This window comes from Littorina saxatilis, linkage group LG5, assembly GCF_037325665.1.
Source record: "Littorina saxatilis isolate snail1 linkage group LG5, US_GU_Lsax_2.0, whole genome shotgun sequence".
NCBI classification, from domain to species: Eukaryota; Metazoa; Mollusca; class Gastropoda; order Littorinimorpha; family Littorinidae; genus Littorina; species Littorina saxatilis.
Window position 1 is genome coordinate 19,482,206 of NC_090249.1, and position 27,556 is coordinate 19,509,761.

Below are 27,556 nucleotides of genomic sequence, written 5' to 3' on the forward strand. Positions count from 1 at the left end.
CAAACTCATTATCGACAGCGATCATTGTTAATGACAAAATCAGAGATGAAAACAATACAAATTATTTGCACAATCACTAGGGACATCCAGATTCAACCTTCGTCAGACGAACATTCGTCGGTGGTGGGAATTTCCTCTCTATTTTTAACTTTGTGCCTCAATGCGCATGCGCTCGGGTTTTCGCGCCCACCACTGCTTGCCGAAGATCTGCGTGGTGAAAAAGGCGTGTTTGACGAACCTTAATCAGCAATCTTTGAGAGTACTTTTAGTCCTTTTCATTATGTTAAAAATATGTTTTATGTGCGCAGTGTTAAAGTTTGATATCTTTACGACGCTTCTGTGGACTGTGCATCTGTAAACTTTTCATTTTGGAGGCCTAGTGCATGAACACGGATACCCACACAAAACTCAGAACTTGAGTCAACGGGCGACATATCCTGCCAATTATCTCCCTTGATCTCTCTTGCACAAGACACTTGTTTCCACTAGGCCTATTTTGTTTTAGAGTTGGGAGATTTTACAGGAATGAATCTAAAAATCGAAAAAAATTGTCAGTGTTGCGTGTGTACCCAGCATATTCAGATGTCTGGAATATTCCGATAAAAAAGACTCGTCATATATAACACTACTCGTCACGTCATCACCGTTTCGAAAAACAGACAACGCGCACGAAGAACTTCACGTAGATCTGGACCGAAATTGGAAAGTGGTGACCGTGACGGGATGTGACGTCATCACTTCAACAAACTCGCTAAGATCGGAACTCACAAACTTTTGACGAAGGCAAACCTGGATGTCTCTAGTAATACAAGCAAGTCAGTAGCACAAAATATGAGAAACAAAGGGATGTAAGCGCTATTAATGCATACAGTGCGACATGCATGTAAAGTCTTTTGTTCATTCAAAAGCGTGTTATTCTCATAGGTGCCAAGAAAATTGCTTCCACATAATCTCACTTACTCTTGTTGCACATGTCATATAGCAGAGCAATTACGTCCCTTTGTTTCTCAGATCTTAAAATTAAAAATAGCGCTCTGCTTCATTTCATTAAGATTCTTGCTATCACAAAAGATATTAACATATTTTGTGGAGTAGCTAGATGAAAAACAATCATCGATGAATAAAAATTAACAAGCAGCAAGACTGCAAGTTTTCTGCTCCACTTTGCCAAACGTGTGTGCACAGTGAATATTTGTTTATGAACTGTTGGTGTTAGTCCTGAATGATGGCACTACATTGGGTGTGCACGTTAAAGATCCCACGATTGACAAAAGGGTCTTTCCTTGATTGATTGATTGATTGATGCCGGGCTGCTTTGCAAACACAGCATTCAGAAGCTGTGGGTCAGCAAAGGTGTTGAATCTTGTTAGTGAGATGGCGCGCAATGATGTCCTGTAGCACTAGCAGCTGCCTGCACTCGCTCTTTGACGCTGGTCAAACTTCTGGTCGTAGGTGAAGTCCACCTCACAGAATATGATGATGGTAATGGTGAGGGAGTAGTTCAACTTCTGCTTGAACTATGTGGCCAGGCCCAGCTCCCTGACTTTGAAGTGGTCATAATCTTATGCAGGATACCAACCTGGGATAGAGAAGGAAAAACGGTTCTTAGTCAATGGCTGGGATTACAAACTAAATCACACATGGTCCTTAGTCAATGGCTGGGATTACAAACACACACACACACAAACACACACACACACTAACACTAACACAACACTAACAGACACATACACTAACACAAATATACACTTACAAACACACATCTTTCTTTCTTTCTTTATTTGGTGTTTAACATCGTTTTCAACCACGGAGGTTATATCACGACGGGGAAAGGGGGGGAGATGGGATAGAGCCACTTGTCAATTGTTTCTTGTTCACAAAAGCACTAATCAAAAAATTGCTCCAGGGGCTTGCAACGTAGTACAACAAACACACATACACACACATTAGCAGTAACAAACACATACAATACATGTACAGTAGTCCCTTCCATTTCCGGCCCTTTCGTGGGCGTGAACCTACCCGGAGCGGCCAGCTTTCCCATGACTAATGAGTTTTCCTTCTATAATTGACTCTTAATGGCCGTTAACCTGTCTGACGCGGTCAACGGTCACTGATTTTTGCCCTAAGGTGCCCCTCTTACTCGACAGGAGCGGCCACTTAACGGCCACTTGTCACTTTCGCGGGCGAGCGCCTGTGGTGTGTGTGTGTGTGTGTGTGTGTGTTGTGTGCACAGACGGCACAGCACGAGCAGACGACATGAATACTTACGCATGCGCAAACTGTAAATACAGACATGCGCATACATGTACATTTACGGCAGTCACTTCCGGATCGATCACAGCTGATGTGAGTTTGAAACACTTGTTTATCTGACACTCAAATACATATATAATAATCCAAACAACACACATAGAAACATACGAAACAATAGCTTAGCCAGGACGATCGAGTTAAACACGCAAATAATTAAGATGTATAAACGAAAGCAAAACTAACAGAGACAATGAATCGGCGGCTCGTGGATGATCGCTTTCTTTTCTTCATGAAAACTTGATCGTGTTTTTTTGGGTTTTTTGGAGGAGGAGGGGGCCTGTAATGAACGGCCACCTGATATTTGCGGTCACCTTTGCAATGACTAATGGGTGACCGGATATGGCAGGTACTACTGTACTAAGAAACACACCAATGTATACACACACACACACACACACACACACAGGCACACACACACACACAGACACACACACACACACACACACACACACACACACACACACACAGGCGCAAGTCCACATATATGCAAAATCAAGTCTCAGCCCAATTTGTAACAACAGAGAAAGAAACAGAGAGAAAGAGAGAGAGAGAGAGTGTGTGTGTGTGTGTGTGTGTGTGTGTGTGTGTGTGTGTGTGTGTGTGTGTGTGTGTGTGTGTGTGTTGCAAGCATTACACAACTGATATTTAAATTAAGCACCACAGAAAAAAAAGACGACACTGATTTAAACAATTCACTTACTGGTCAACAGTGTGAACTTTCAGCACAGACAATGGAAACTTCGATGTTTTTTTCCTCTTCCGATTGAATAACTTTGGTACAATCATCTGTCATCAATGAACTCATCATTCTTCCCACCAGTCCAGACACCTCCCCACCAATTGGAGACTTGTTTGTTATCTGAGCGAATAAAAATCAATATAAATACATGTGCACAGGAATGAGAACAAGGATTCTCAGTTATCACAGAAACAAACAAACAAGCACAGAATGACAACATGTTTTCCTGAATGTTATTAAATTTAAAAACAGAAAAGTTCATCATACCAGTCCATCACTGAAACAGAAACGGTTGATATTGAATTTATGAGTGTGTGTGTGTGTGTGTGGGGGGGGGGGGAGTCTGTTGCAAGCAATAAACAACTGACAACAATAATTATACATGTACCAAATTGTACTCACTGTTTTCAAAGCTGATAATTGTAAACCTTGATGGGTTGTCCCCTTCCAACTGCATGCTTTGGTACAGCCATCCTTCAGACTGTGGCCCCCTCCCATTGCCACCCCCATCTCCGATTGTAGACAGGATTTTTTCATCTGAAAGAAATAATGTCCAATTAATACGAATTTGCACAAAGGACTGGAAACAGAATTGTAAGTACTTCTGATTTAACCAACAAATTTACAAAAGCACAATGATAGATTATTTTCCCTAATATGTTCCAACTGACAGTTGAGTAATTACAGGTCACCAGAAAGGTCCACCACTGAAACAGGAACAGTTCAAATTGGAGTTTGTGTGTGTGTGTGTGTATATGTGGAAAGGGGTGGGGTGGGGTGGGGGATGCGTGTGTACATGTGTGTGTGTGTATATATATGTGGAAAGTGTGGGGTGGGGTGGGGGATGCGTGTGTACATGTGTGTATGTTTTGCAAGCATTACACAACTGATTATAATAATTATACAACAAATTGTTATGTCAGTTACATTGAAAACTCATTTAAACAAGAAGGGCAAAGCCCATACGACTCACATGCTTTACACATTTTTCCTACCAAAATACATGTGACCTTGACCCAAGGTCAAGGTCATCCAAGGTCATGCAACACAAAGCTGTTAATTCAAGACATAGGAAGTACAATGGTGCTTATTGGCTCTTTCTACCATGAGATATGGTCACTTTTAGTGGTTCACTACCTTATTTTGGTCACATTTCATAAGGGTCAAAGTGACCTTGACCTTGATCATATGTGACCAATTGTGTCTCATGATGAAAGCATAACATGTGCCCCACATAATTTTTAAGTTTGAAACAGTTATCTTCCATAGTTCAGGGTCAAGGTCACTTCAAAATATGTATACAATCCAACTTTGAAGAGCTCCTGTGACCTTGACCTTGAAGCAAGGTAAACTAAACTGGTATCAAAAGATGGGGCTTACTTTGCCCTATATATCATATATAGGTGAGGTATTGAATCTCAAAAACTTCAGAGAAAATGGGAAAAATGGGAAAAATAGCTGTTTTTTAGGCAACATTTATGGCCCCTGCGACCTTGACCTTGAAGCAAGGTCAAGATGCTATGTATGTTTTTTGGGGCCTTGTCATCATACACCATCTTGCCAAATTTGGTACTGATAGACTGAATAGTGTCCAAGAAATATCCAACGTTAAAGTTTTCCGGACGTCCGGACGTCCGGACGGACGTCCGGACGGACGGACGGACGACTCGGGTGAGTACATAGACTCACTTTTGCTTCGCATGTGAGTCAAAAAACCACTTACTGTTTTCCAATGCAAACCTTCAGCTTGTTGAAGAATGGAAACTGGTTTTGCTTTTTACCATCCAAATGCGATGAACGGCCATGCCATCAATCGGCTCACTTTTCTTTTGACCAGTTAAGGCACCTCCCCACCAAATGCAGACAGGTTTTTTTTGTGGTATAAATCTGAAAGAATAAAAGCTATTTATTATGCACAACAGAATCATAAAAGGATTCTCAGTTATAAAATCACCATTTCAGGCAACAACAACAATAAAGAAAAACAGCAAACACCTACACACACACACACGGTGACACACACACAGTGACACACACTCACTAGCGCGCCTGTTTGCGGATGACACTGCAGTGTACAGGGTGGTGACTAGCGTAAATAACCAGGCCCAGCTACAACAAGACCTCCATCGCCTAGCCGAGTGGGAGAAGAACTGGGACATGCAGTTCCACCCTGCAAAGTGCAACACCCTGCCTGTTACGAGGAGCAGACGCCCACTACAGCCCTCTTACCAGCTCCACGGGCATACGCTGGAGACAGTGAAGGCGGTCAAGTACCTAGGTGTGACCATTCAGAGTGACCTGTGCTGGGACGACCACATCAACAACATCGTCAGCAAGGCAAACAAGACCCTGGGGTTCCTGCGGCGCAATCTGAAGATCTCATCAAGATCCGTGAAAGAGCAGGCGTACAAGGCCTTTGTCAGGCCTATCCTGGAGTACGCCTCGTCAGTATGGGACCCGCACACCCAGAAGAACATCGACAAGCTGGAGGCCGTCCAGAGACGAGCTGCCCGATTCGTCTGCAACCGCTACCACAACACGTCAAGTGTCAGCCGGATGCTGGACTCCCTTGGGTGGCAGTCTCTGGAGGAGCGCAGGAAGCTTGCCCGCCTATCGATGCTCTACAAGATCACGAACAGCATCGTCCACTGTCCGGGCATCAAGTCGAAGCTGGCCCCCTTACCACCACGCCAGCGAAGAGGCCATTGCCAGCAGTTCGGCCTCATCACCTGCCGCACTCAGTATCGGAGTGCCGCTTTTCTACCCAGCACAGTGAAGGACTGGAACTCTCTACCAGCAGCTGTCGTCGAGGCCCGCACTGTCGACACCTTTGTGTCGCGCGCCTCGCACTAAACCAGCAGCCACTGTGACTCATGTCCCCTCCCCCCCATACTCCCCAACCTGTGAATTTTAATGGACTTTGGATGCTGGAAACGCTACTTTATTGGACTTGCGCAACATCCCATCAAGTGCCGAAATAATCACTACTGTTGATTGTGGGCAGTAATGGAAAGACAAGACACACACACACACACACACACACACACACACACACACACACACACACACACACACACACACACATAAGAAACAAACACACTTTTTAGTCTCATGTATTCCAAGAGAGAAAAAAATATACATCTTGAAGTCTCAATAAGTCAATTAGCAAATCTATATCTTCCAAGTTCACTAAGGCAAGATACTCACTCAAAGTTTGTAAAACTCTTGAAACCAGTCCAGTAATTATGTCTTGCGCCTTCGGTCTTAGTATTGGACTGTCCAGTCTGGTTCGTTTCTGTTGGTGTATCACATAGTGCTCTTGCAACTGCCAGTTTTTCCATCTTCCCAACGCATTTGTTGACAACTTGCCGTTACGTCCAAGTTCGATAACTAGGAACGAAAATTCTGAGTGACCTCCCTTGATCGCCAAGGGACAGTACTCTCAGTCTCAACCTTTCACAGTGGAATCGAAATTAAAAAAAGTTTCTGTAACAGTTTTTAAAACGCCAGCAACTTCAAAGCCAGTGTGACTGCTGATACATGTATAAGATAACATGCTACACTTCAGCATATATCAGGACTAATACAGATCTTGTGACGCTGAGGCGAATGGCAAATGGAACTTTCAGCAGGAAGAAATTCAGGTAATGTTGAACTGTACTGTTGTAAATCATAGTTCACGATCCGTTGGCATTGTGATTGTTGACTTATTTTTCATACGAGTCACAAATATCAAAGCAATATCATGCATAACGATTGGAAAGGTGGATTTCTCTCTCTTTCTTTCCTGCCTTCTGTCTCTTTCTCAGTTTCAGTCTCTCTCTCTGTCTTTGTCTGTCTGTTACTCTCTCTCTCTCTCTCTCTCTCTCTCTCTCAATCTGAGACTTTCTCTCTCAATCTGATACTTTCCACACATGTGCACGCAGGGCACTTACTGTTCAATCTTACAGCTTCAGGTCAAATGCATAACTGTACAGTAAAGAAGAGATCTCAGGAGAGGCATGGGGAGTTATTTTCGAAAATGATCTATTCAAAGACACTTAAATTTTTAAAACAAGGTTTGATTGACAACTGCTCTCCCCCCCCCCCCCCCCCCCCTTATTCCCACTCTCTATCTCTCTGTCTTCATTAACAAGTAAAGATTTGAGTGTGTTTAGGCTATTGTAATTAATGCAATTCACACATCAATGCTTTCAATTTTCATTGCAGGGTGGGAGGAATTACCATGAGGATGGAACAGAAAGCATTCACAGGGATGTAAACTACAAGGTACAACCCCGACATTCTGGCTGTTGAGGCCAAGTAAGTGTGTGTCACTGTGTGTGTATGTGTGTGTGTGTGTGTGTTTGCAGGTAAAATCCTTGTTTAACGCTAAGATGAATGTTCCAGCAGTCATATTATTATATTTATAACAAAAAATCATATAATTTGAGAGAAGGCAGTATTATTGTCAGGCCTCAGCCTAGGGTCATTGATACATGCTGATATTATATGACGCATTGTTCTAATCCTTGGCTGGTTGGCCATCACATCATTTCGGGATGTAGGAGGTCTTCTGACAGAACAATTTGTTGTAGCTGGGACATCTTTACCTATGCATATTTTTAGTCAAGGTCCAACTGACATTCTATTGTCTTAGTCTGGGGAAAATTTTGTTGGAAGGTGTTCTGTGTGAGTGTGTGTGTGGGGGTGGGGTGGGGGTGTGGGTGGACGGGTTGGTAGGGCTGTTAATGTTATCCGTGCCAGGCAGCATTGACATAGAGCATTTCATTCAAACACAGAATGATGCTATCAAAGTTAGCAAATTCACAGAAGTAAATTCAACAATATTGGCATAATGCAAAGACAATTTAAACCTTATTTACCTTCAGTTCTATGTTCAGCAAAGAACACCAACAAAGAAGACATACTGTAATTATAGTGTTTACACTGAAGTTCTGAAATAACACTGAATTCTTTGTTTTAATATTGTTGCATTCTTTGTCTTTGCAGGTGTCATAGCATGTGGAGCAGATCTTCAAAGTCGCCTATTGCAGACATGTCATCGTCTGCACTGGTTGTATCAACAACTTTTTCCATGGCTACTGCTGCAGATTTTACAAATATATTGTCTGCTGCAAATTCAACAACTTCTTTGTCTGTTGGTGCTGCAAACTTAACAACTTCTGTGTCTGCTTCTGTTTAAAATTCAACAATTCTTGTTGTCTGGAGCTGCTGCAAAGTGAATGACTTCTTTGTTTGCTGCTGCAGATTTAACAAGTATATCGTCTGCTGCAAATTCAACAACTTTTTTTGTCTGCCGCTGCTCCTGCTGCAAACTTAACAACTTCTGTATCTGCTCCTGCTTAAAACTCAACAATTCTTGTTGTCTGGAGCTGCTGCAAAGTGAATGACTTCTTTGTGTGCTGCTGCAAATTTAACAAATATATCGTCTGCTGTAAATTCAACAACTTCTTTGTCTGCTGCAGATACTACACATTCAACAACTTCTGTGTCTGCTCCTGCTTCAAATTCAACAATTCTTTTTATCTGCTGCTGCAAAGTGAGCGACTTCTTCCTCTGCTGGTGGTGTTGCAAATAACCTCATATTTCCTTGTCTCTTCTGGCATCAAGTCGGATGTATAATATATATCTGCAAAGACTTTTTTAAACCCAAAAGATGGAATAGAATTGGTAAATTTCTAGGTACAGAACCTAAAAGTGTGGTATATCCAAACTCACTTCTAGAAACTTTAAAACTGATTCAACTTTTGAAATTTGTATCATTGGTTTTTTTTTTTACATTGTGGAAATATCAGGGAATGATGAATAAATGTTTAGAACATATTATCAAAACATGTTTCTACTGGGTTTATTTATTTGTATTTTGTTTTGTTTTATGTTAGCATGTACGTACACTGTTTGGCTCAAAATATGAGACCTGGCCAGTACCATTCTTGCAATGAGACAGAGATAAAAAAAATAAAAAAATCAACAGCCTGCATGCTCTCCGGATTAAGTAATACAACAAGATCATATAGCGTTAGCTGCAAAGTTAACCGTTCTCACCAAAAACCTTTTTCAAAATTTGATTTGACTTTACATGTTGGTGTTTGCTTGTCTTTTTTTAACATGGTTTTAGCTACATATATAACACTACAACAACAGCAGACAGAAAAGACTATGGGAAATGCATCTTCAAATAAGAAAAAAAATTTAAAAAGCAAAATAAAAAATTAAATAAAATTATTTTCCTTATGATTTGTTTGATTATGTTTTTTGGGGGGTTCTTTTTAATGTTTGCACTCAACGTGAAAAATACGTTCAAACAGCCATTGTATTATACTTTTATTTTGGTCAAATTGATATTAGCGGTAAACGTTAAATTAACGTTAATTTAACGTTATATTATGGTTTTATTTTGGTTGAATTAACGTTAAATGTTAACGTTAATTTAACGTTTATCTTGATGAGCAAAATAACCTAAATCTAACGTTAATTTAAGGTTAGCCATAAAACATGAAATAAACGTTAGCCATAAAACTAACGTTAATTTAACGTTACATTATGGTAGTTTTTTTTATTATTTTTTTTTACAAATACATTTTTTTGAAACGTTTGTTTTTGATATAATATGTCAATTTTTTTTTTTTTTTTTTTTTTTTCCAATTTTTTTTTTTTCAAATTTTTTTTGTGTTGCTTGTTAATGTCAATGTTACCACCACAACAATTACAACATTTTGTTTTTTTTAGTTTTTTTGGTGTTTGCTTTGATTTTGAACGGTTATGTGTCAACGTTTATTTAACGTTTTTTTAACGTTTCAGTGCAAACCGTTTTTTTTGTGTTTTCGGGCAAACGTTAAATTAACGTTTGAAATTGGTTTGATTTTGAACGGTTATGTGCCAACGTTAATTTAACGTTATTTTAACGTTTCAATGCAAACCGTTTTATATTGGTTTTCAGGCAAACGTTAAATTAACGTTTAAAAATGGTTTGATATTGAACGGTTATGTGTAAACGTTTATTTAACGTTATTTTAACGTTTCAATGCAAACCGTTTTATATTGGTTTTCAGGCAAACGTTAAATTAACGTTTAAAAATGGTTTGATATTGAACGGTTATGTGTAAACGTTTATTTAACGTTATTTTAACGTTTCAATGCAAACCGTTTTATATTGGTTTTCAGGCAAACGTTAAATTAACGTTTAAAAAAGGTTTGCCATGAAAACGGTTTGCTTGCTAACGTTAATTTAACGTTAATTTAACGTTTGCTTTAGAACCGTTTTTCTGCTAACGTTAATTTAACGTTAATTTAACGTTTAATGCTAACCGTAAACCAAAATCTAACCATGCAAACGTTAAATTAACGTTAAATTAACGTTAGCATGCTATCAGGGACGCAGACACACGCAATAATAGTAATATAAGAATAAGATCATTTTTTATCGACATGTGATATACAGATATACAACCATACATTATCAGAACACACACACACACATATATACACGCACACGCACACGCACACACACACAGAAGATCAACTAACTTATAAGGCAAGCCAACATAACACGACACACTAACCAAATAAAGGATCAGGTAGCAAAGTTTAAAAAAAAAACAATAAATAAAAAAAATAAAAGAATAAAAACCCGTTCATGACCTAATATATACCATCTTAGATTATGAAGGAATCACCATGCCAATATAAAATGCAGTAATACTATCTTAGATACTAGAAGGAGTAATACACGAGAATGTATTCTTATCACACCAAGTTGACGCAAGACACATACATGCACATTTTCAGAAGGATAAAAGGCACACATACGTTTGAGCAACCAGGCACATTACATTAAAGTGATGTTTGAATGTATTTTTGCAGATGTGTTTTGAATGTTTTAAGGTTACTGGTCGATTTTAAGCATGTAGGTAGGGAGTTCCAGACATAAGCTCCCGAGTATGAAAGACTAGTTTTAAATATGTCAATGCGTGGCTTCGGGCAGGCCAGATTATGCTTGAAAGTGGAATACCGAGAAGGTGTTGATTGAAACAAGTGAGTTAGATATTCGGGTGCTTGGTCATGTAGGATCTTGTGCATGAAAACTGATTTATTAAATAAAAGCTGTTGTTTAAGTTGAGGTATATTGAGAGAGAGAGAGAGAGAGAGAGAGAGAGAGAGAGAGAGAGAGAGAGAGAGAGAGAGAGAGAGGTCTGAAGTCTGAAGTCTGAATGTTTTAATGAGTAGGCCTTGGGCCCTTTTCATGGAGATGAGCACATCTCGAGCACCAGCATACAAATGCACATAGTGAACAAAAACAAGAACATCCTACTAGTATCGCCCTTTTTCGTTTTCGGATTATGGATTACGAATGGAAAGCGCCTTCATGACAAATGTAGAAAAACGTAGCAATAGCGGCTTACTAGTGTTTGAAAACAGCATGGTTAATTTAAACAATGATGGGATTCTAGTGTATTTTCGTGGAATATAATATGCTCTTAACTCAGCATATTTAGGGCATACTAAAACAAAGTGGACTTCTTCAACACTGCCACAACAAAATGGACAGAGAGAGAGAGAGAGAGAGAGAGAGAGAGAGAGAGAGAGAGAGAGAGAGAGAGAGAGAGAGAGAGAGAGAGAGAGAGAGAGAGAGAGAGAGAGATGGTGGTGGTCTAGGTAATTGTTATTGAGTACAGGTTCAATTAAAAACAAAACGGACTTGTGGACATAGAAGGCTTTTAAACTGGACACGTGTAGCCTAATAGGAGACAAAAAAAATAACCCAACAACAAACAAAACAGGATCAATCAAAAATGATTCTTGTACTTGTTCCAATCAGCATTAAATTGTTGAATATTGCCACTAATGAAGGCGTTATATCTTTCTATTCCAAATCGTTGGGGCGGGGATGTAGCTCAGTCGGTAGCGCGCTGGATTTGTATCCAGTTGGCCGCTGTCAGCGTGAGTTCGTCCCCACGTTCGGCGAGAGATTTATTTCTCAGAGTCAACTTTGTGTGCAGACTCTCCTCGGTGTCCGAACACCCCCGTGTGTACACGCAAGCACAAGACCAAGTGTGCACGAAAAAGACTGTAATCCATGTCAGAGTTCGGTGGGTTATAGAAACACGAAAATACCCAGCATGCTTCCTCCGAAAGCGGCGTATGGCTGCCTAAATGGTGGGGTAAAAACGGTCATACACGTAAAATTCCACTCGTGCAAACCACGAGTGCACGTGGGAGTTTCAGCCCACGAACGCAGAAGAAGAAGAAGAAGAAGTTGTTGTACAATTTTCTTAAGGGACTGTGCCTTTCAACGTTGAAAAAACCGGCAAGGTCTTCGACAGGGCGATACCCCCCTGTGTATCATGCCCTTGACACATAAAACGCTTGTCCGCACACATAAGACCGCTACATCGTAGCGAACATGGACAAATAATACCGATACAACCCCCGACCACCGTCTCGGTCGACGTTTTCATATCCATTTAACTCTTTCGCAGTGGTGTGTTGCTTAGACTTTTATGGTTGAGAGTTAGAACACCTTTTGACTGTTGGAATGTTGGACAGTGATTCGGAAAATGCGGTCAATGAAAATGGTATGTGGCTTTAGAAGGTTAGGGCGTAATAAGTATCCATGGAGATTTTGTTGTCAGTCGCTAGAACGGTGATTTTAGAGGGATCAGTGAAAAGTAGCAAATTATAGAGGATGAGGTAACTGTACGGTATTTGCCATTTATGAACGGATTTGGCGAATACCATGCATATTATGGAATTCTTTGATAAATGTAGCTTTTAGTTACCCCCAAAAGCAACGGGTGTGTAAACATAATTTGTTTTGTTTTTATTCGCTTGCAACTGTGGGTATTCTTTTGGGTATTCCTTTGTTTGTTTGTTTGTTTGTTTTCGTTTTTGTGTGAATGTTTGAATGTTTGTTTTTGTGTTTGCCTGTTTGCCCGTGTTTGCTCTTATTTTACTTATTTACTTTTGTTGTTTTGTCCTAGTAACACAAAGAATGTGTTGCTTTTTTTTCCTGTTACACACCTTGTGAAAAACAACACTTACCTGTCGTCCGACCAGTGGTAATGATCATGGTTTACTTGTTTTACCTTTTCTTAAAAGGGGAGGGGGGGGGGGGGGGTATATGAACATTAATGTTTAAGTAAATCTGAAAATGGGATCATTCATACGAAGATCACTGAAAGACAATATATTGTATGGTTTACAGTTTTGTTTAATACTCACGTACATGAACAACGTGTTTTACTACCGGTATATTATTTTTATTATGGTGATCCACTTAATTGTAAGTTACTGCACGTACAGGCAGTGGAGTTAGTTTTCTTCGTTCTTTCTTCTATCGTATTGTTTGTCTTTATTCTGTCTTCGTTACTTCCGTTTTTTCTTTGGTCCTTTCCTGCTTCTTTCAGTCCTTCTTTCTGTTATGTTTCAATTGCCTTTCAAAAACTGACTCACTCGTAAAGGAATGCAAGAGCAATTTTACAGTAGTAGCATAAAACCTGTTCCGGGGTCAACGGGGAATTCTATCCACTTTCGACATTGACATGGTAAAATGAAATAAGCGTACCAGTTGACTCACATTCATAAAAGGTCAGATAATGAAAGAAATGCAATTAAGCTCAAAGCAAGATCAACTACTGGGTAAACTTATCGGGTGTCGTCTCCGAGCACGCATGGAACACAAGGCAAATTAGGCCGGGCAAGGTGCGAGTCTTTATTGGAAAATAGCTGTGTTTGCAGTTGAAGAGAAATTAATTCCTTCGGCGTGTAGCACAAACGGTACGATGTGTTTATACAGCCTTCTCAGTGGCATGCTTTTTGTTGAGATCACGTTCAAACATCAACAGTTGTCTGTTGGGTAAATGCGTGGTAGACATGTCTACATGTAAAACGAGCTGAAAGGTATCGTCATATCTGTATTTCTTTGTCCTGTATTTAAAACATCAGGTGGCTATCGTAGTTTTTCCCAGGCTCTCTTTACATAGTGTGGTAAATTCTTTCAACAATTTTTTTTCTCGATTTTGTTAAAAGCTGCGAGGTACATGTATGCGAATGCAGATGGGAGCCGGACAGTTTTCTGATAGACAAGTCTACATGTATTACGAAATAAAAGGCATATATTAGGTATCTTCCCCCAAAACAGCGCAGTTCAGACCAAGATTTTAACATTCGCTGCGTGCACATTTCCATGTATGCTTTTGTCAATTATCACATTTACAAGGACAAGAACAACACGCTTTCATCCGCACTAGATCACAAATCGTAGGTTGTCTTGTGCCTTGATACACGGGACAGTGAGACAATCCTATGGCAGACAACTCTACAACCATGGTGAAAAGATGAAAACCCTCTTTTTAACGTGTATCTCGTCACAAACCTATTACAATGTGATAAAGTGTGAGATAATTCTTTGCACACTTGCACACTACGAATGCATTTTCGAATACACTATTGTTTCGATTAAATGTGTTATTCATTGATATGTGTGTGATTGCACGATAAATAATGTTATGTTGTCGTAGCATTTTGATTGCACAGCGCTTTGAGCAGGGTTAAACCCTGGATACATGCGCTGTATAAATAGTATGCATTATTTATTATTATTATTAAATATATATTTCAAATGTTGGGGTAAGAAATGTGTCATACATTTATAATGCGAGGACGACACAGTCTATATATGCATGGTCTTGTGAACATGGCCAACAACTTTGCATAAGTAAGGAAATAAAAGATATACCTTCATGCGCTTGTTAACCATAACATATCCTTGATGGACTTGACCAGGGTTTACAAACACCATGGCACATGAATAAGTAAATAAAAGATACCTTCTTTCTCCGTGACCAGGCTTTTACATACGTCACGCTTGACAACGGATTGTGTGTGCGGAGAAGGAATTCTTTGCTGATTTGTTTGCAATGTAATTGCACACAGTAATACAGATTTAGAATACAGAATCTTTAATTGTCCAAGGTTGGGAATTTGTCATGACATTGCGGTTAAGAAACATTCAATCCAGCCATGTACACCAACACACGCATCATTTATACAAAGTGATCAACAACATCAATTTAGAAACAACACTGGGCAGCATTTAAAAATACATTCATTAAAACTAGCAGCATACACTCAAAGCTTCCTCACCTCAAGTCACACACACACACACACACGCACACACGCACACACAAGCCCGCACACGCACGCACACACACGCACTCACGCACATCGCTGCCTCATGCACTTGGACACCGTAACAGAAATGGCAGTCGCTGGTAAAAATAAAAGATAACAAATTAAAACATGAAATACAATAAACATATATAGATCTGATGGTCATCGAATTATATCACACACATACACACACACACACGAACACACACACACACACACACACACACACACACACACGCACACAAACACACACACACACACACACAAACACACACACACACACACACACACACACACACACCTACATACATACATACACACACATTTTTATAAATAAGTATCACAGAACTGAGCACAATATGGAAGTTAAAGAAAGTACTGACCGACAATGTGTGTGGGTGCTGGCGTACGTGTATGTGTGTGTGTGGGTGCGTGCGAACGTGCGTCTGTATGAATGGTGTGTTGTATGTCGTCGCACTGCGTGTTTATATACGACAGAAAATCCTCCGTCTGTCTGGTTCTCGAAACATCACACTACATCCAAGTTCACACTGGTATATTTCCTGGTCAGAGTTCTGAATGTTACACCATAAAACTTGAATGATCTGAAAAGGAAGGTGACTCAGAGCGGCTGGCTATGCAGACTATTCAACTGTCCCCCAGAAAAGCAACTGTTGCTCTTCCTGCTAGGAAACTGCGTAGTAGCAGTGTGTTCACTTTAGTATTCACGCGTAAGGTTATATGGAAGCTATAGTGTTCAATGCAATCCTGTCAATGCAAGGTGCTTCCGCTAAACGTATGGCCTTTTTGTCTGCACCGTTATGACCTTGTCTTTCCATTTGTTACCTGAGCACAAGGTGTCTAGTGTGAATATGTCCGTGTGAGAGTCAGTGTCTAGATCTATCTGGTTGTTTCTTCCTTTTTTGTGTACGCGTGTGTGTCGGTCTGATTTTGTCCGTCTGTCTGTGTGCATTTCTGACTTCTCTCTCTCTGTTTCGTTGTTTATTCATACATATATATATATATATATCTCTCATTTTCTTTCTGATTGTCTTTCCGCCTTTTTTTCTGCGTTTCTGTTTACTTGTCTGTTCGCACAACTGCCTATCTATCAGCCTGTCTGTCTGTCTGTCACGACTGTCTGTCTGTCTGTCTGTCTGTCTGGACGTGTATGATTGTATGACTGCTTGCCTACTATTCTATGTATACCTGCCTGTCTGTTTTCCTGCGTGCTTATCCGTCTGCATTTTGATTTTTCTGGCCGTCTGTCTGCCTGTTTGTCCCTCGGTCTGCCTATTTGTCCGTCTTCTTATTTATATATCGGCTTGTCTAATTACCTCTCCTCTGAGATTAATGTATACATTTGCAACATAAAATGGATGAATCATTCAACCAGCATATTACTGTTGGGTTGCGATGGTTGGGGCCATGTCAGGCATAGTTAAAGAAAACGATAGTTTGATATCACACGTGTGAATGGCATACACCAATACAAATTCGGAAGAAAATGACCGTTTAGAACAAAATCCAGGCTTTTGCGTAAAGAAATGTGCTCACGTGTAAGATGGCCATAACCTCTGCCAAATTGTGGATAATTAGTAATGGATATATAGCAGATGTTTTACACAGGCAGGGAGGTGTCTGCGGAGGTACGTAGGGCAGATCTGCATGACGCACGTCGCTGTAAGGGGCTCTGCTCACATATGTAACTTCAGCAGGACCGACGACGCACTGCAGTTTATCCCAGCCCGCTACACGTTGCATGAAAGGAAAACAGGCCAAGACAGTACTCGTCATAATTCCTATCGCGGCCTAAATAATAGGCCGTGCGTCTTCTGTGCCGCTGAAACTGCGCAGGTATATTCTGCCCATAAATAATTCAGACGTTTGAACAACAGAAGAAGCAAGCTGCTCCGTAACTACAACTTTTCGATGCAGTCGCATCTATATCGAGTTCGCTTGCATTCGTCCCTGAATCATTATATGCACTTGAGAGCATAACTTGATATTTAATTGTGTTGATGATGTACAAACCTGAACTGATCTATCGCGATTTACGGGGAACGGAAGGTGCCTTTTATGCTTGTTTACAGTATGTGGTATTTGTTATACTTATTGTTCTTTGAGATTTGTGTCAAGAAAATTCTGGCTGCTATCCCCGAGCTACCCTGTCTTGTGTTTTTTTTTCCTGTTTGCGTGTGACTTTCAAGCCGTGCGGGCACCTCGAAGAGTCTGCACAAAGTTGACTCTTGGACATACATTCCTCGCCGAGACCTGGGTTCGAACCTGCGCCGATAGCTACGAACTGGTTATGAAACGAGCAGGCTAGCAACTGAGTACCACGTCTCCGCCCTAGCAACTGAGTAACACGTACGTTTCTGCCTTAGTAACTGAGTAATACATCCCCGCCCTAGCAACTTAGTAATACATCCCCGCCCTAGATACTGAGTAATACGTCCCCGCCCTAGGAACTGAGTAACACGTACGTCTCCGCCTTAGCAACTGAGTAATACATCCCCGCCCTAGCAACTGAGTAATACGTCCCCGCCCTAGCAACTGAGTAACACGTACGTCTCCGCCTGAGCAACTGAGTAATACATCCCCGCCCTAGCAATTGAGTAATACGTCCCCGCCCCAGCAACTGAGTAATTCGTCCCCGCCCCAGCAACTGAGTAATACGTCCCCGCCCTAGCAACTGAGTAATACGTCACCGCCCTAGCAACTGAGTAATACGTCTCCGCCCTAGCAACTGTTTAACACGTACGTCTCCGCCCTAGCAACTGAGTAACACGTACGTCTCCGCCCTAGCAACTGATTAACACGTCGCCGCCCCGTCCTTGCTTTCATGTCCTACAAATATCTTCACCATTTTGGGAGATAGATCGTGGCATAAATACCCCAAAAGACACGAATAAAGGCAGGAAGGTCTCTTTAACAAAGGTAACTGGCAAACCTGCATGACGCAATTCGCTGTAAATAATGAAGGACTTCGAACTGCAGGAGGCGGCAGCTGCGTGGTAACAATCAGGTTCGTTTGGTGGGAGTTGCATCCATCGATTTGGTAAGACTGTGCGTCACAAGCCTACCACACGTCAAAGCCTAAGAAATCATGTGCAGAGAGTTCAGATCGATCAAAAAGAACCGTTCGTACTGTTTTGACGGTTACACACCTCAGCCAGGGCGCGCACATTTTCTTCGCAAGGCGACACTTTAAAGTAGACACAAGAAATTACAAAAAGCAACAACAGCAGATTCATCAACAACAACAACAACAACAACATCAAAAACAACAACAACTACAACAACAACAACAACATAACAAACTTACAAACAAACATACAAACAAACAAAGGCGTTTACCAACAAGCGTTAAGTGACAGGAATAATCAACAAGGCATGCGGAGAGTGAATTACTGAAAGGTACATCAAGGGAAAGGGTAGATTTTATTACAAAATGAAGTTGGTGAAGCAAACAATACCCGGTATAAACGAAATAAATATTTACGTTATTCACTCTAGTTGGTAAATCAGTAGTGGACAAAAAATCCACAAAGAAACCTCATCCAAACTACACAGGCCAAACACTGACGGCAACAAACAAAACAAAACAAAAACACACAAAAACACCCGCCCACTATGTAATTCTAATTGTTACAGAAAGTGGCAGGTAATGGAAGTAGGATTGAGGCAAAAACGATCGAATGAAAAGAGACAGGAAGGAAATAGCGAGGAAGCTGCAGCTGGAACTGGGAGGATCAAAGAAAAACTGTCGGCGAAAATTGCAAGCAGACATTGCATTGTTTTCGCCTTAGAATTGCTGTCCCCCTGTGTGCATAGCATGGCGATAGCAGCATGTGAGGGAGGGTAATAGATTGGGATGTGTGTGTGTGTGTGTGTGTGTGTGTGTGTGTGTGTGTGTATGTGTGTGTGTGTCAGTGTGCGTGTGTGTGTGTGCGTGAGTGTGCATGGGTGTGTGTGTGCGCGTGTGTGTGTGCGTGCGTGTGTGTGTGCGCGTGTGTTTGTGTGCGCGCGCGTGTGTGTGTGTGTGTGTGTGTGTGTGTGTGTGTGTGTGTGTGTGTGTGTGTGGTTTTATTGTATTTAGCTGTGTTACTGTGTGCATGGGCGGTAGAGAGGCTTATGGCGGTGCAATAGCAGACAAAAATGAAAGGGCCAGAAATGACATTCATAAAAAAGGAAAGGTATCACATGCGCAAGAAGTAAAAGTGTGCATGAAAAAGTGCCGAAGTGGGGAGGCGTGAGAGGGGAAGGTTATAGTAAGACTGAGAGTGAGAGAGAGAGGAGAGAGACAGAGACAGAGACATAATTATCTAGAGAGCACCAGAGAAAGAAAAACAGGCAGACAGAGATATAGATAGAGACAAACAGGCAGACAGACAGACAAAACGAAAACGAAGAAAGGCTCAGAATTTTGAAACAAAAGGTTGTCTCGCGCAAGGCCATTGAGTACACATCCCATAGTGGCGGGTGTTTTTTTTTGCAGAACAATATATCTGACCCAAATCTTTGCCACAGTTTTACTCACCACCCCCCGGTGACGACAAAAGAACTAAATGAACATTTAATTTTCCCTTTTAGCCACAAATGTTGCCATTAACGTCCAACGCACGCACTGACACAGGCGGTTTTTAGCGGTAATGTTTTGTACAGAATTGCACCCTTGGGCTAATACGCTTCGTCCTTCTGTCTGTGTTGGCGGACATAAAATTGAGTCTCGTTTCTTTACCGTTGTCGTGTTTAAAGGAGAACAGAGAGTTTTATTGTCTCCATAAACTCTTTTTCTCTGTTAATTAACCAACTCCCGTGAAATAAGAATGAAATTCTTCGTGCGTTGATACTCTCCTTTCCTGTTTTGTTATGAACTTTTTTTTATGGTGAGATAGTAGAAAGCCTTGACGGAAACTGTGTATGGTTTTGTTTTGCTTTGTGGCTTCATTGTAAAAGCTCTGTTGGTCTTATTTTTAATTCGTATGCACGTGTACGTTAGGTGTATATATATCACTTGCATATATTTAAATTAAAGAGAACAACTCGTTCACAAGAAAATATGACAGTGAATCAACAAAGAACTATTTTGATTGTTTCATATATTAGAAATACTTACGACCAGAACCACGCATTGCGGTAGAAAATATTCTGATGAATTAATTTCGGAGATGGCATTGGTGAATTTTAAAAAACACATTTTATTCCATTTTGGACAGAAAGCAGCCTGGATGTAGAATCTTGGTATTTGTCCAAATGGAAGGATGTTCTTATCACCCTTGTGTAAAAGCCAAAACGCATCTATGGTGATTTATGCAATATTTTACGCAGGACGATAAATATTTGTAATGAGAAAAACTAATATTTCTCTCATCATCCCCAAACCCCACCCCTACCATCCCAAACCCCCCTACCTCTCACCCCCTCCCCCCTTCAAATGCATACGATTGTGATCATACCTTGACTGATTGGCATCTTAATACATTTCAACATCCGGAAGCATTCCCAATTAACGGTCGACAACTCGATGCCTGTCGTCACGGTTGGTTAAATCGGTAGAGCAGTAATTATGTTTACCTCAAGGCATGATTGAATTGACCTTGTGGTTGCTCGTAGAAGTGGCAGGTTTCACTATAAAACGCGCTTGATGCATTGCGTACTGCTCATATGTCTGATGTATCCGTCTCGCTTACGAGTTTATTGTTTTCTTAGAGAGAGAGAGAGAGAGAGAGAGAGAGAGAGAGAGAGAGAGAGAGAGAGGGAGAGACAAAGAGAGAGAGAGAGAGACAGAGAGAGAGTGAGAGAGAGAGAGAGAGAGAGAGAGAGAGAGAGAGAGAGAGAGAGAGAGAGAGAACGTTATTACTGACGAATAATAGCGTTAGGTCCAAATGGTCCTTTCTTACAGCTAGTCCTTACAACAACACACACATGAAACTAAGAGCGAAAATGAAGAACAATCAAACCTCACATACAAACAAGAAGTGTGTGTGTGTGTGTGTGTGGGTGGGGGGGGGTGTGTGTGTGTGTGTGTGTGGGTGGGTGTGTGTGTGGGTGGGTGGGTGTGTGTGTGGTGTGTGGGTGTGGGTGGGTGTGGGTGGGTGTGGGTGGGTGTGTGTGTGTATGTGTGTGTGTGTGTGTGTGTGTGTGTTGGTGTCTGTGGGTGGGTGGGTGGGTGTGTTGTTGTTGGTAGTGTTGTTGTTAGTGTTGGTGTTGATGGTGTTGTTAACAGTAACGTCAGTTAACAACAAATATGACTCACACATACATTTTCAACATTCTGCACCTCAATTTGAATTATGGTTGTATGCACGCAGAAAGTGTTATAGCCATTTTCTTTGTACAGCTGAAATATTGATCCATGTGTGCAGCATACAGAAAAGGCACTGTCAAAAATAATTTAACACAATTTGAATAAACACGAAGAAGGCGCGACTCAACATGCTTATGCATAATTTATTGACAAGATCAGGTATGACACGGAAGGACAGCAATAAATTACAAAAGCAGCATACATAATACTTGTTATCGCTCAAACGTGTATCAATTCTTAATGCACCAGAGAAAAATATTTGACACGAAGTCGCAAGCCTGATCGCTGAAAAAGCAATAAATTAGTTCTACTTGGCTGCGTTTGTTATCATAACTTGTCATCCGATGCGCGCCATACTGCGAAGAAACTGTTTTGTTTACGTAAAACGTATTGTGTTGCATTTGCTATCAGGATTTGTCATCCAATGCCTTGTTCAAAAGAAACTAATTCAACTGAAGCGTTCTACTGTTGTACAACTAGCTCGGTGTAAGCGTTGCTTGTCGATAGAAGCTATTTTGAGGAACCTTTTTGATAGTTTGTTTAGAGCTAGAGCCCTGTTGTCTTTAATTCCGATCATTAATTTGGCTTTACATGGTTGCGTGCACTTGGGTTTGCATGTTTTATGTCCTAGCTTTGCTGGAATTGATTCGATCGGTTAGTTTTCTACTGTCTCCATAGGAAGTCATACATTATTACACGATCCGTCGATGATATAAGCGTATAGGCTCTAACGCTAAGTTTCCATAGAATCTGAAAGTATACTTTTTTTGTTTGTTTGTTTGCTTAACGCCCAGCCGACTACGAAGAGCCATATCAGGGCGGTGCTGCTTTGACATATATAACGTGCGCCACACACAAGACAGAAGTCGCAGCACAGGCTTCATGTCTCACCCAGTCACATTATTCTGACACCGGACCAACCAGTCCTAGCACTAACCCCATAATGCCAAACGGCAGGCGGAGCAGCCACTAGATTGCCAATTTTAAAGTCTTAGGTATGACCCGGCCGGGGTTCGAACCCACGACCTCCCGATCACGGGGCGGACGCCTTACCACTAGGCCAACCGTGCCGATCTGAAAGTATACTAGGAGTGGAGAGAAATGACATACTGTAGCGTAATATATTGTTTTGGGGTGCCTGTGACACACACAGTCCTTTCAACGTATAGACAGTGTGTTTATTTTTTGTAGGTGGTTTTCACCACTTCACTTCTGATCTAGTTTCCTCAAAGCAAAAAATCGTCCTCTTTTTAAATCACGCGTATTCTTCTGATTTGTCGTTTAATTCACATTACTTTTTTCTTTGTCCGTTGCTTGCCTCATTGAAGACAAAGCGGTTGCGTCAACAACCACAACAACACAATTGAGGTGTTGACAGAGTGGGGACATTTATCAAGAACGACAACCGTAAGTGAACAATCTGCCCTGAGGTCGGGTGCGCCAAAACTACAAGTCTTGGAACAGCAAACGCTAAGCGGACAGTACACATACAACTCAGACAGAACTGCAAATTGAGTCAACAGCACGAATGCAAACAGACAGAAATGCAGTTTTAAATCTCCAAGACAAATAAAAACTGTCTTTTCGAAAATCCTTAGTACAAATAAAACCAGTCAAAGGTTCAGATTAAAACAACATCGACAAGGGGGATAAGAAACAGACCCCCTAGAGGGCGTTGTCGACAGAAACAAAAAAGTATTAAAGGCGTCAGGTTTAACGCCATGAAATGCATCTTTTCATAGTACGAAACGTAATCCCTGGCTGTTTTTGCAAAGCATGAACGTCGACATACAGATCCCATAGCTCAACACCCCTTTGGCCTGGACTGTACTAGCGGGTGTATTAACTTACAATAATGGTGAAAGACTTGTTCTCTTTTGTCAAGCGACTGTAGTGGGGACTAAGCAAAGAAAACGACAACAGAATAACCTCAGAGAAAAGAAGAAGGAAACAACACCTTTTGGGTGGTAAGGCCAAAAAAAAAAATAGGTCTGTTTACGGTAACCCGACCGACCCTAGTTTTTTCGCGCGACCCTAGACTTTTTTTTGGCATTTGAGAAAGAAAAAAAAATCTTGTTTTTTTGGCAAAATAACATAAAAATATGGTTTTTTGGAAAAAAAAAAAAAAAAAAAAAAAAATCCCGACCTACTGACCCTATTTTTTTGGCCTATGTTACCGTAAACAGACCTTTTTTTTTTCCTAAATAAACTGAACGAAAAAGCGGGACACTGTTGTTGTTGTTCTTAGGTATCAGACCTCTTCCGTCAATCTGTTTGTCTGTGCGATCTTAGCTTACATTGAAGTAAACGGACTAGTGAACGAAAAAGAGAAAGACTTATCTGGCAGTTTGAGAAACTTTTGTTGAGCGATACCCGCGCTTGACACGTGCGGGTCCTCTTGAAACAGAGAAGATGGCTGTGTAATCCGAATTGTATATGATTACGTGTAAAACCGTTTTAAATCACCCCGCCGTACAGGCATGCAGCCATAATTTGTCTTCGGAGGATCGTTTCAGCTTTAAATAAACAGTAGGGGACTGATGTTGTTGTTTGTTATAAGCCCACTTCTGTTCTTCCGTTTTCTGTCCGATCTCCCGAGTTCCGCCTTGAGTGACTGACTATTAGGGTTTAACGTCCTCTTAGACTCTGGTCTATATTGGGACATGTATTGGTAACACGCTGAAGATATGGTGTGATACTTTGATTCGAACAAGCCCGCTGTGGCTGTCTTCTTCGACACACCAGCATTGGGTTTGTCTCGTCAAAGTATCGAAATACGATCATGATAATCAGAGACGAGAGATGATGCATGCGTGTCTTCGTGTTTTTCAAGCCCTGAGACTTTCGCTGTGAACGTGGGATCTTTTTCGTGCGCATGTGTGCACACGGGGGTGTTCGGACACCGAAGAGAGTCTGCACAAAGTTGACTCCGAGAAATAAATCTCTCGCCGAACGTGGGAATCGAACCCACGCTGATAGCGACCAACTGGCTACAAAGCCAGCGCGCTACCAACTGAGCTACGTCCCCACCTTGAGTGAGTCGAACAGTACGTATGACAGGGCTTTTAAGCAACCAACATGATTATGCTATAGAAAACTGCCGACCTCCGTCCTTTCTCTGTCCGTCTTTTTACCCATTCAATTTTTGTTCTAAGACTTTTGTAGATATAGAATAACAATGCGAGGGTGACGTGGCATGAGAGGAAACACCCTGTAAAACTGAAGGGGATTCCATTTTAATTCAAATGAGAAGAACTTACGAACTGTTTGAAGTTTTGAAATAAAAATTGATCTAATGCATCATGAGGTTTGCAGTACTTGTTGCATAGTCTGAGTCATCGGCACGTTCGCAGTTAAGTTTTATTTGACGCTAAAGACGATAAGTATAAGCTTGTAAAGTGTAACCTACCTTGACGTTACTTTGTTAATTAAATGCAAAACGTTTTTTGTACCTGGTATGCAAAACGTGAGGAGAAAATGATCACACGATTATGTGAGAATAAGTAAATAGCAGGCGATATTCGACACTTATACGAGCACGCGTGGGGGAATTTCAAAAGTTATGCGGTGTTAATTCTACGCCTACCATTGTACGCGACCGTAATCAGAAACTCAAACAAGTTTAACTCAACGGGTTTATGTCCCTTGAGGAATGGTGGCGTCATGTTTGGTGGTAACACAAAAAACAAGGATCGGATCAGGTGCGTTGGGAAATTATTCAGCAACTTTGTCTGCTGCTTTGTGAAAAAAACTTGAATTGAGTCAATACAATTGCTTACAATTGTAATCAGATGATTGGGGTTTGTGTGTGTGTGTGTGTGTGTGTGTGTGTGTGTGTGTGTGTGTGTGTGTGTACGTGTGTGTGTGTGTGTGTAGGTGTGTGTGTGTGTGTGTGTAGGTGTGTGTATGTGTGTGTGTGTGTGTGTGTGTGTGTTGTGTGAGTGTATATGTTTGTGTGTGCATGTCTGTTTGTGTATGTGTGTGTGTGTGTTTGTTTGTGTGGGGGAATATGTGTGTGTGTGTGTGTGTATGTGTGGTTGTTGTTGTTGTTGTTGTTGTTGTTGTTGTTGTTGGTGTTGTTGTTTTCGTACACGTTTGTGACAAACCAATGCGTCACTCTCCGGAAAATCTTGAGACATACAATTGCACTTATCACAGGCGTTTATATTATTTTGAATCAACAGTAGACTATATAAAAGACTTACTTGATCGTCTTTATGGTTAGAGAAGGTAGGCGGAATGCTTTTGATGCCTTACGTCACACCTTCTGAGTGTACCAAACAAACTGGAGTTTGTGTGTGCAAAGATCTGTCAGTTATAATCCTGGATTACAAAACTAAGCGGATGATGTCGCATGTGTGTATGACGACTACATTTTATCTTTGCCTTTGTGATTTTAAAACGTGTCTCTGTATGGCTAGTTTGTTGTGCCATCAACGGGTTTTATGTCTCAGGTATAAAGGTACTTGCACTTTGAATTGTTTGCCAGTGAATAACGTTGCAGTTCGTGAAGCGGTTATTTCTTTGATTGAAAGGTTAAGCTAACTGTCATGTATTGTTCATGCTCGGATCGAGATTAAAGTGTCATGGGAAAGTGTTACATATATACTAATTCGGTGCAAGCAAATGTAGCCCAATCAGGACAGGAAAATGCATTAACATTATTTGTGGTGGTCGTCCTTCCTTAAGCGGTCTTAATTAGATTGGTAAGTATCTGAACTTGCGTTTGTCTTTTCTGTGGATATCTGACATGATACACAATAATATTTGTCTTAGACTACTTTCGTTTGGCGACAGATTTCTTGAAAAAGTTGTCTGGAAAAAGCTTGTTGTCTTTTTTTTTATATGAGCACCATCTCTCTTTCCAGTGTCTTTATCATCGTTGTCATCATCGTTATCATCATCGTTGTCGTCGTCGTCGTCGTCCTTCTATCACCCCAGCCTCATCATCATCATCATCATCATCATCATCTTCATCATCTTCGTTGTCCTGTCCTTCTATCACTTTGCCTCCCAACTCCAACTTGCCACACACAAGAAACAAGTTTACATCAAATTCGTCTCCGCAGCGTGACCTAAAAAGCAGCCACCGCCGAATCAAATGAACTTTATGGTCGTAAAGTTATAGGACATCCGCAAGTGTTTGACTTCTTCTATATCTACGGTGTGATCTTCATCATCATCATCTTCTTCTTCTTCTTCTTCTTCTTCTTCTTCTTCACCGGTGTCTTCTTATCTTCTTCTTTTTCATCATCATCATCATCTTCTTCTTCTTCTTCTCTTTCTTTGTTGTCGTCGCTGTCGTTTCCCTCCTCCTTTTCCTCCTCCTTCTCTTCCTCCTCCTCCTTCTCCTCCTCCTCCTCCTTCTCCTCCTCCTCCTTCTCTTCCTCCTCCTCCTCCTCCTCCTTTTCCTCCTCCTCCTTCTCCTCCTCCTCCTCCTCCTCCTTCTCCTCCTCCTCTTCCTCCTCCTCCTCCTCCTCCTCCTTCTCCTCCTCCTCCTCCTCCTTCTCCTCCTCCTCCTCCTCCTCCGCCCCCTCCTTCATCTTCCTTCCAACATCACAACCCCCACCCCAACCTACTTCCCCGAAGACACTTTCTCCGCGGTGTCACCGAAAAAAGAATCAACCGCCGAACCGATTGAACTTTACTGTCGTGAAGTTATGGAACACCCTCGGGCTTTTTGTCGTTTGATCCCAATCAGTGCGGGACACACAAAGACCACGTATCCAAGCCTGGGTTAAAGGCTGACATATAGTCCTATTTAATTATTTTAATTACTACCAGGGCTTTTCCCATGGTTGCGGGGATGTATAAATTAAGCTTCCTGCAAAGTTTTAGGTTTGAAGTCCTTATCAATTACGAGAAATAATTAATTCTTTATTGCTATGTTTAGCAACAGTTATCCAGGTCTTGGACTATTTTTAGACCGTCAACAAAGAAAGTACAGCTTCGTCAATCCCCGCGTGAAGAAAATCGTTCACCTTCCACGTGCAAAACGTAGTGATATTGACACG

The 27,556-nt window shown here is 41.2% G+C and overlaps 1 protein-coding gene and 2 long non-coding RNA genes across 4 annotated transcripts in view; 2 read left to right on the forward strand and 1 right to left on the reverse strand.

Annotated features, from left to right (window-relative positions):
- LOC138966495 (uncharacterized) overlaps positions 1–6,502 on the reverse strand; it is a 6,888-nt gene extending 386 nt beyond the window's left edge. The window contains exons 1-5 of the long non-coding RNA XR_011455703.1: positions 6,263–6,502; positions 4,779–4,942; positions 3,458–3,592; positions 3,017–3,175; positions 1–1,579 (exon numbers count right to left, since the gene is read on the reverse strand). The exon at positions 1–1,579 is cut by the window's left edge and continues 386 nt beyond it. This is a non-coding gene — a long non-coding RNA (uncharacterized lncRNA). The remainder of the gene's footprint in view (positions 1,580–3,016; positions 3,176–3,457; positions 3,593–4,778; positions 4,943–6,262) is intronic.
- LOC138966496 (uncharacterized) overlaps positions 1–27,556 on the forward strand; it is a 105,971-nt gene that overhangs the window by 56,535 nt on the left and 21,880 nt on the right. The gene's annotated exons all lie outside the window — the stretch shown is intronic.
- LOC138966494 (uncharacterized) lies at positions 6,560–8,890 on the forward strand. Its single transcript, XR_011455702.1, has 3 exons — positions 6,560–6,699; positions 7,265–7,357; positions 8,048–8,890. It is a non-coding gene; the product is annotated as an uncharacterized lncRNA (long non-coding RNA).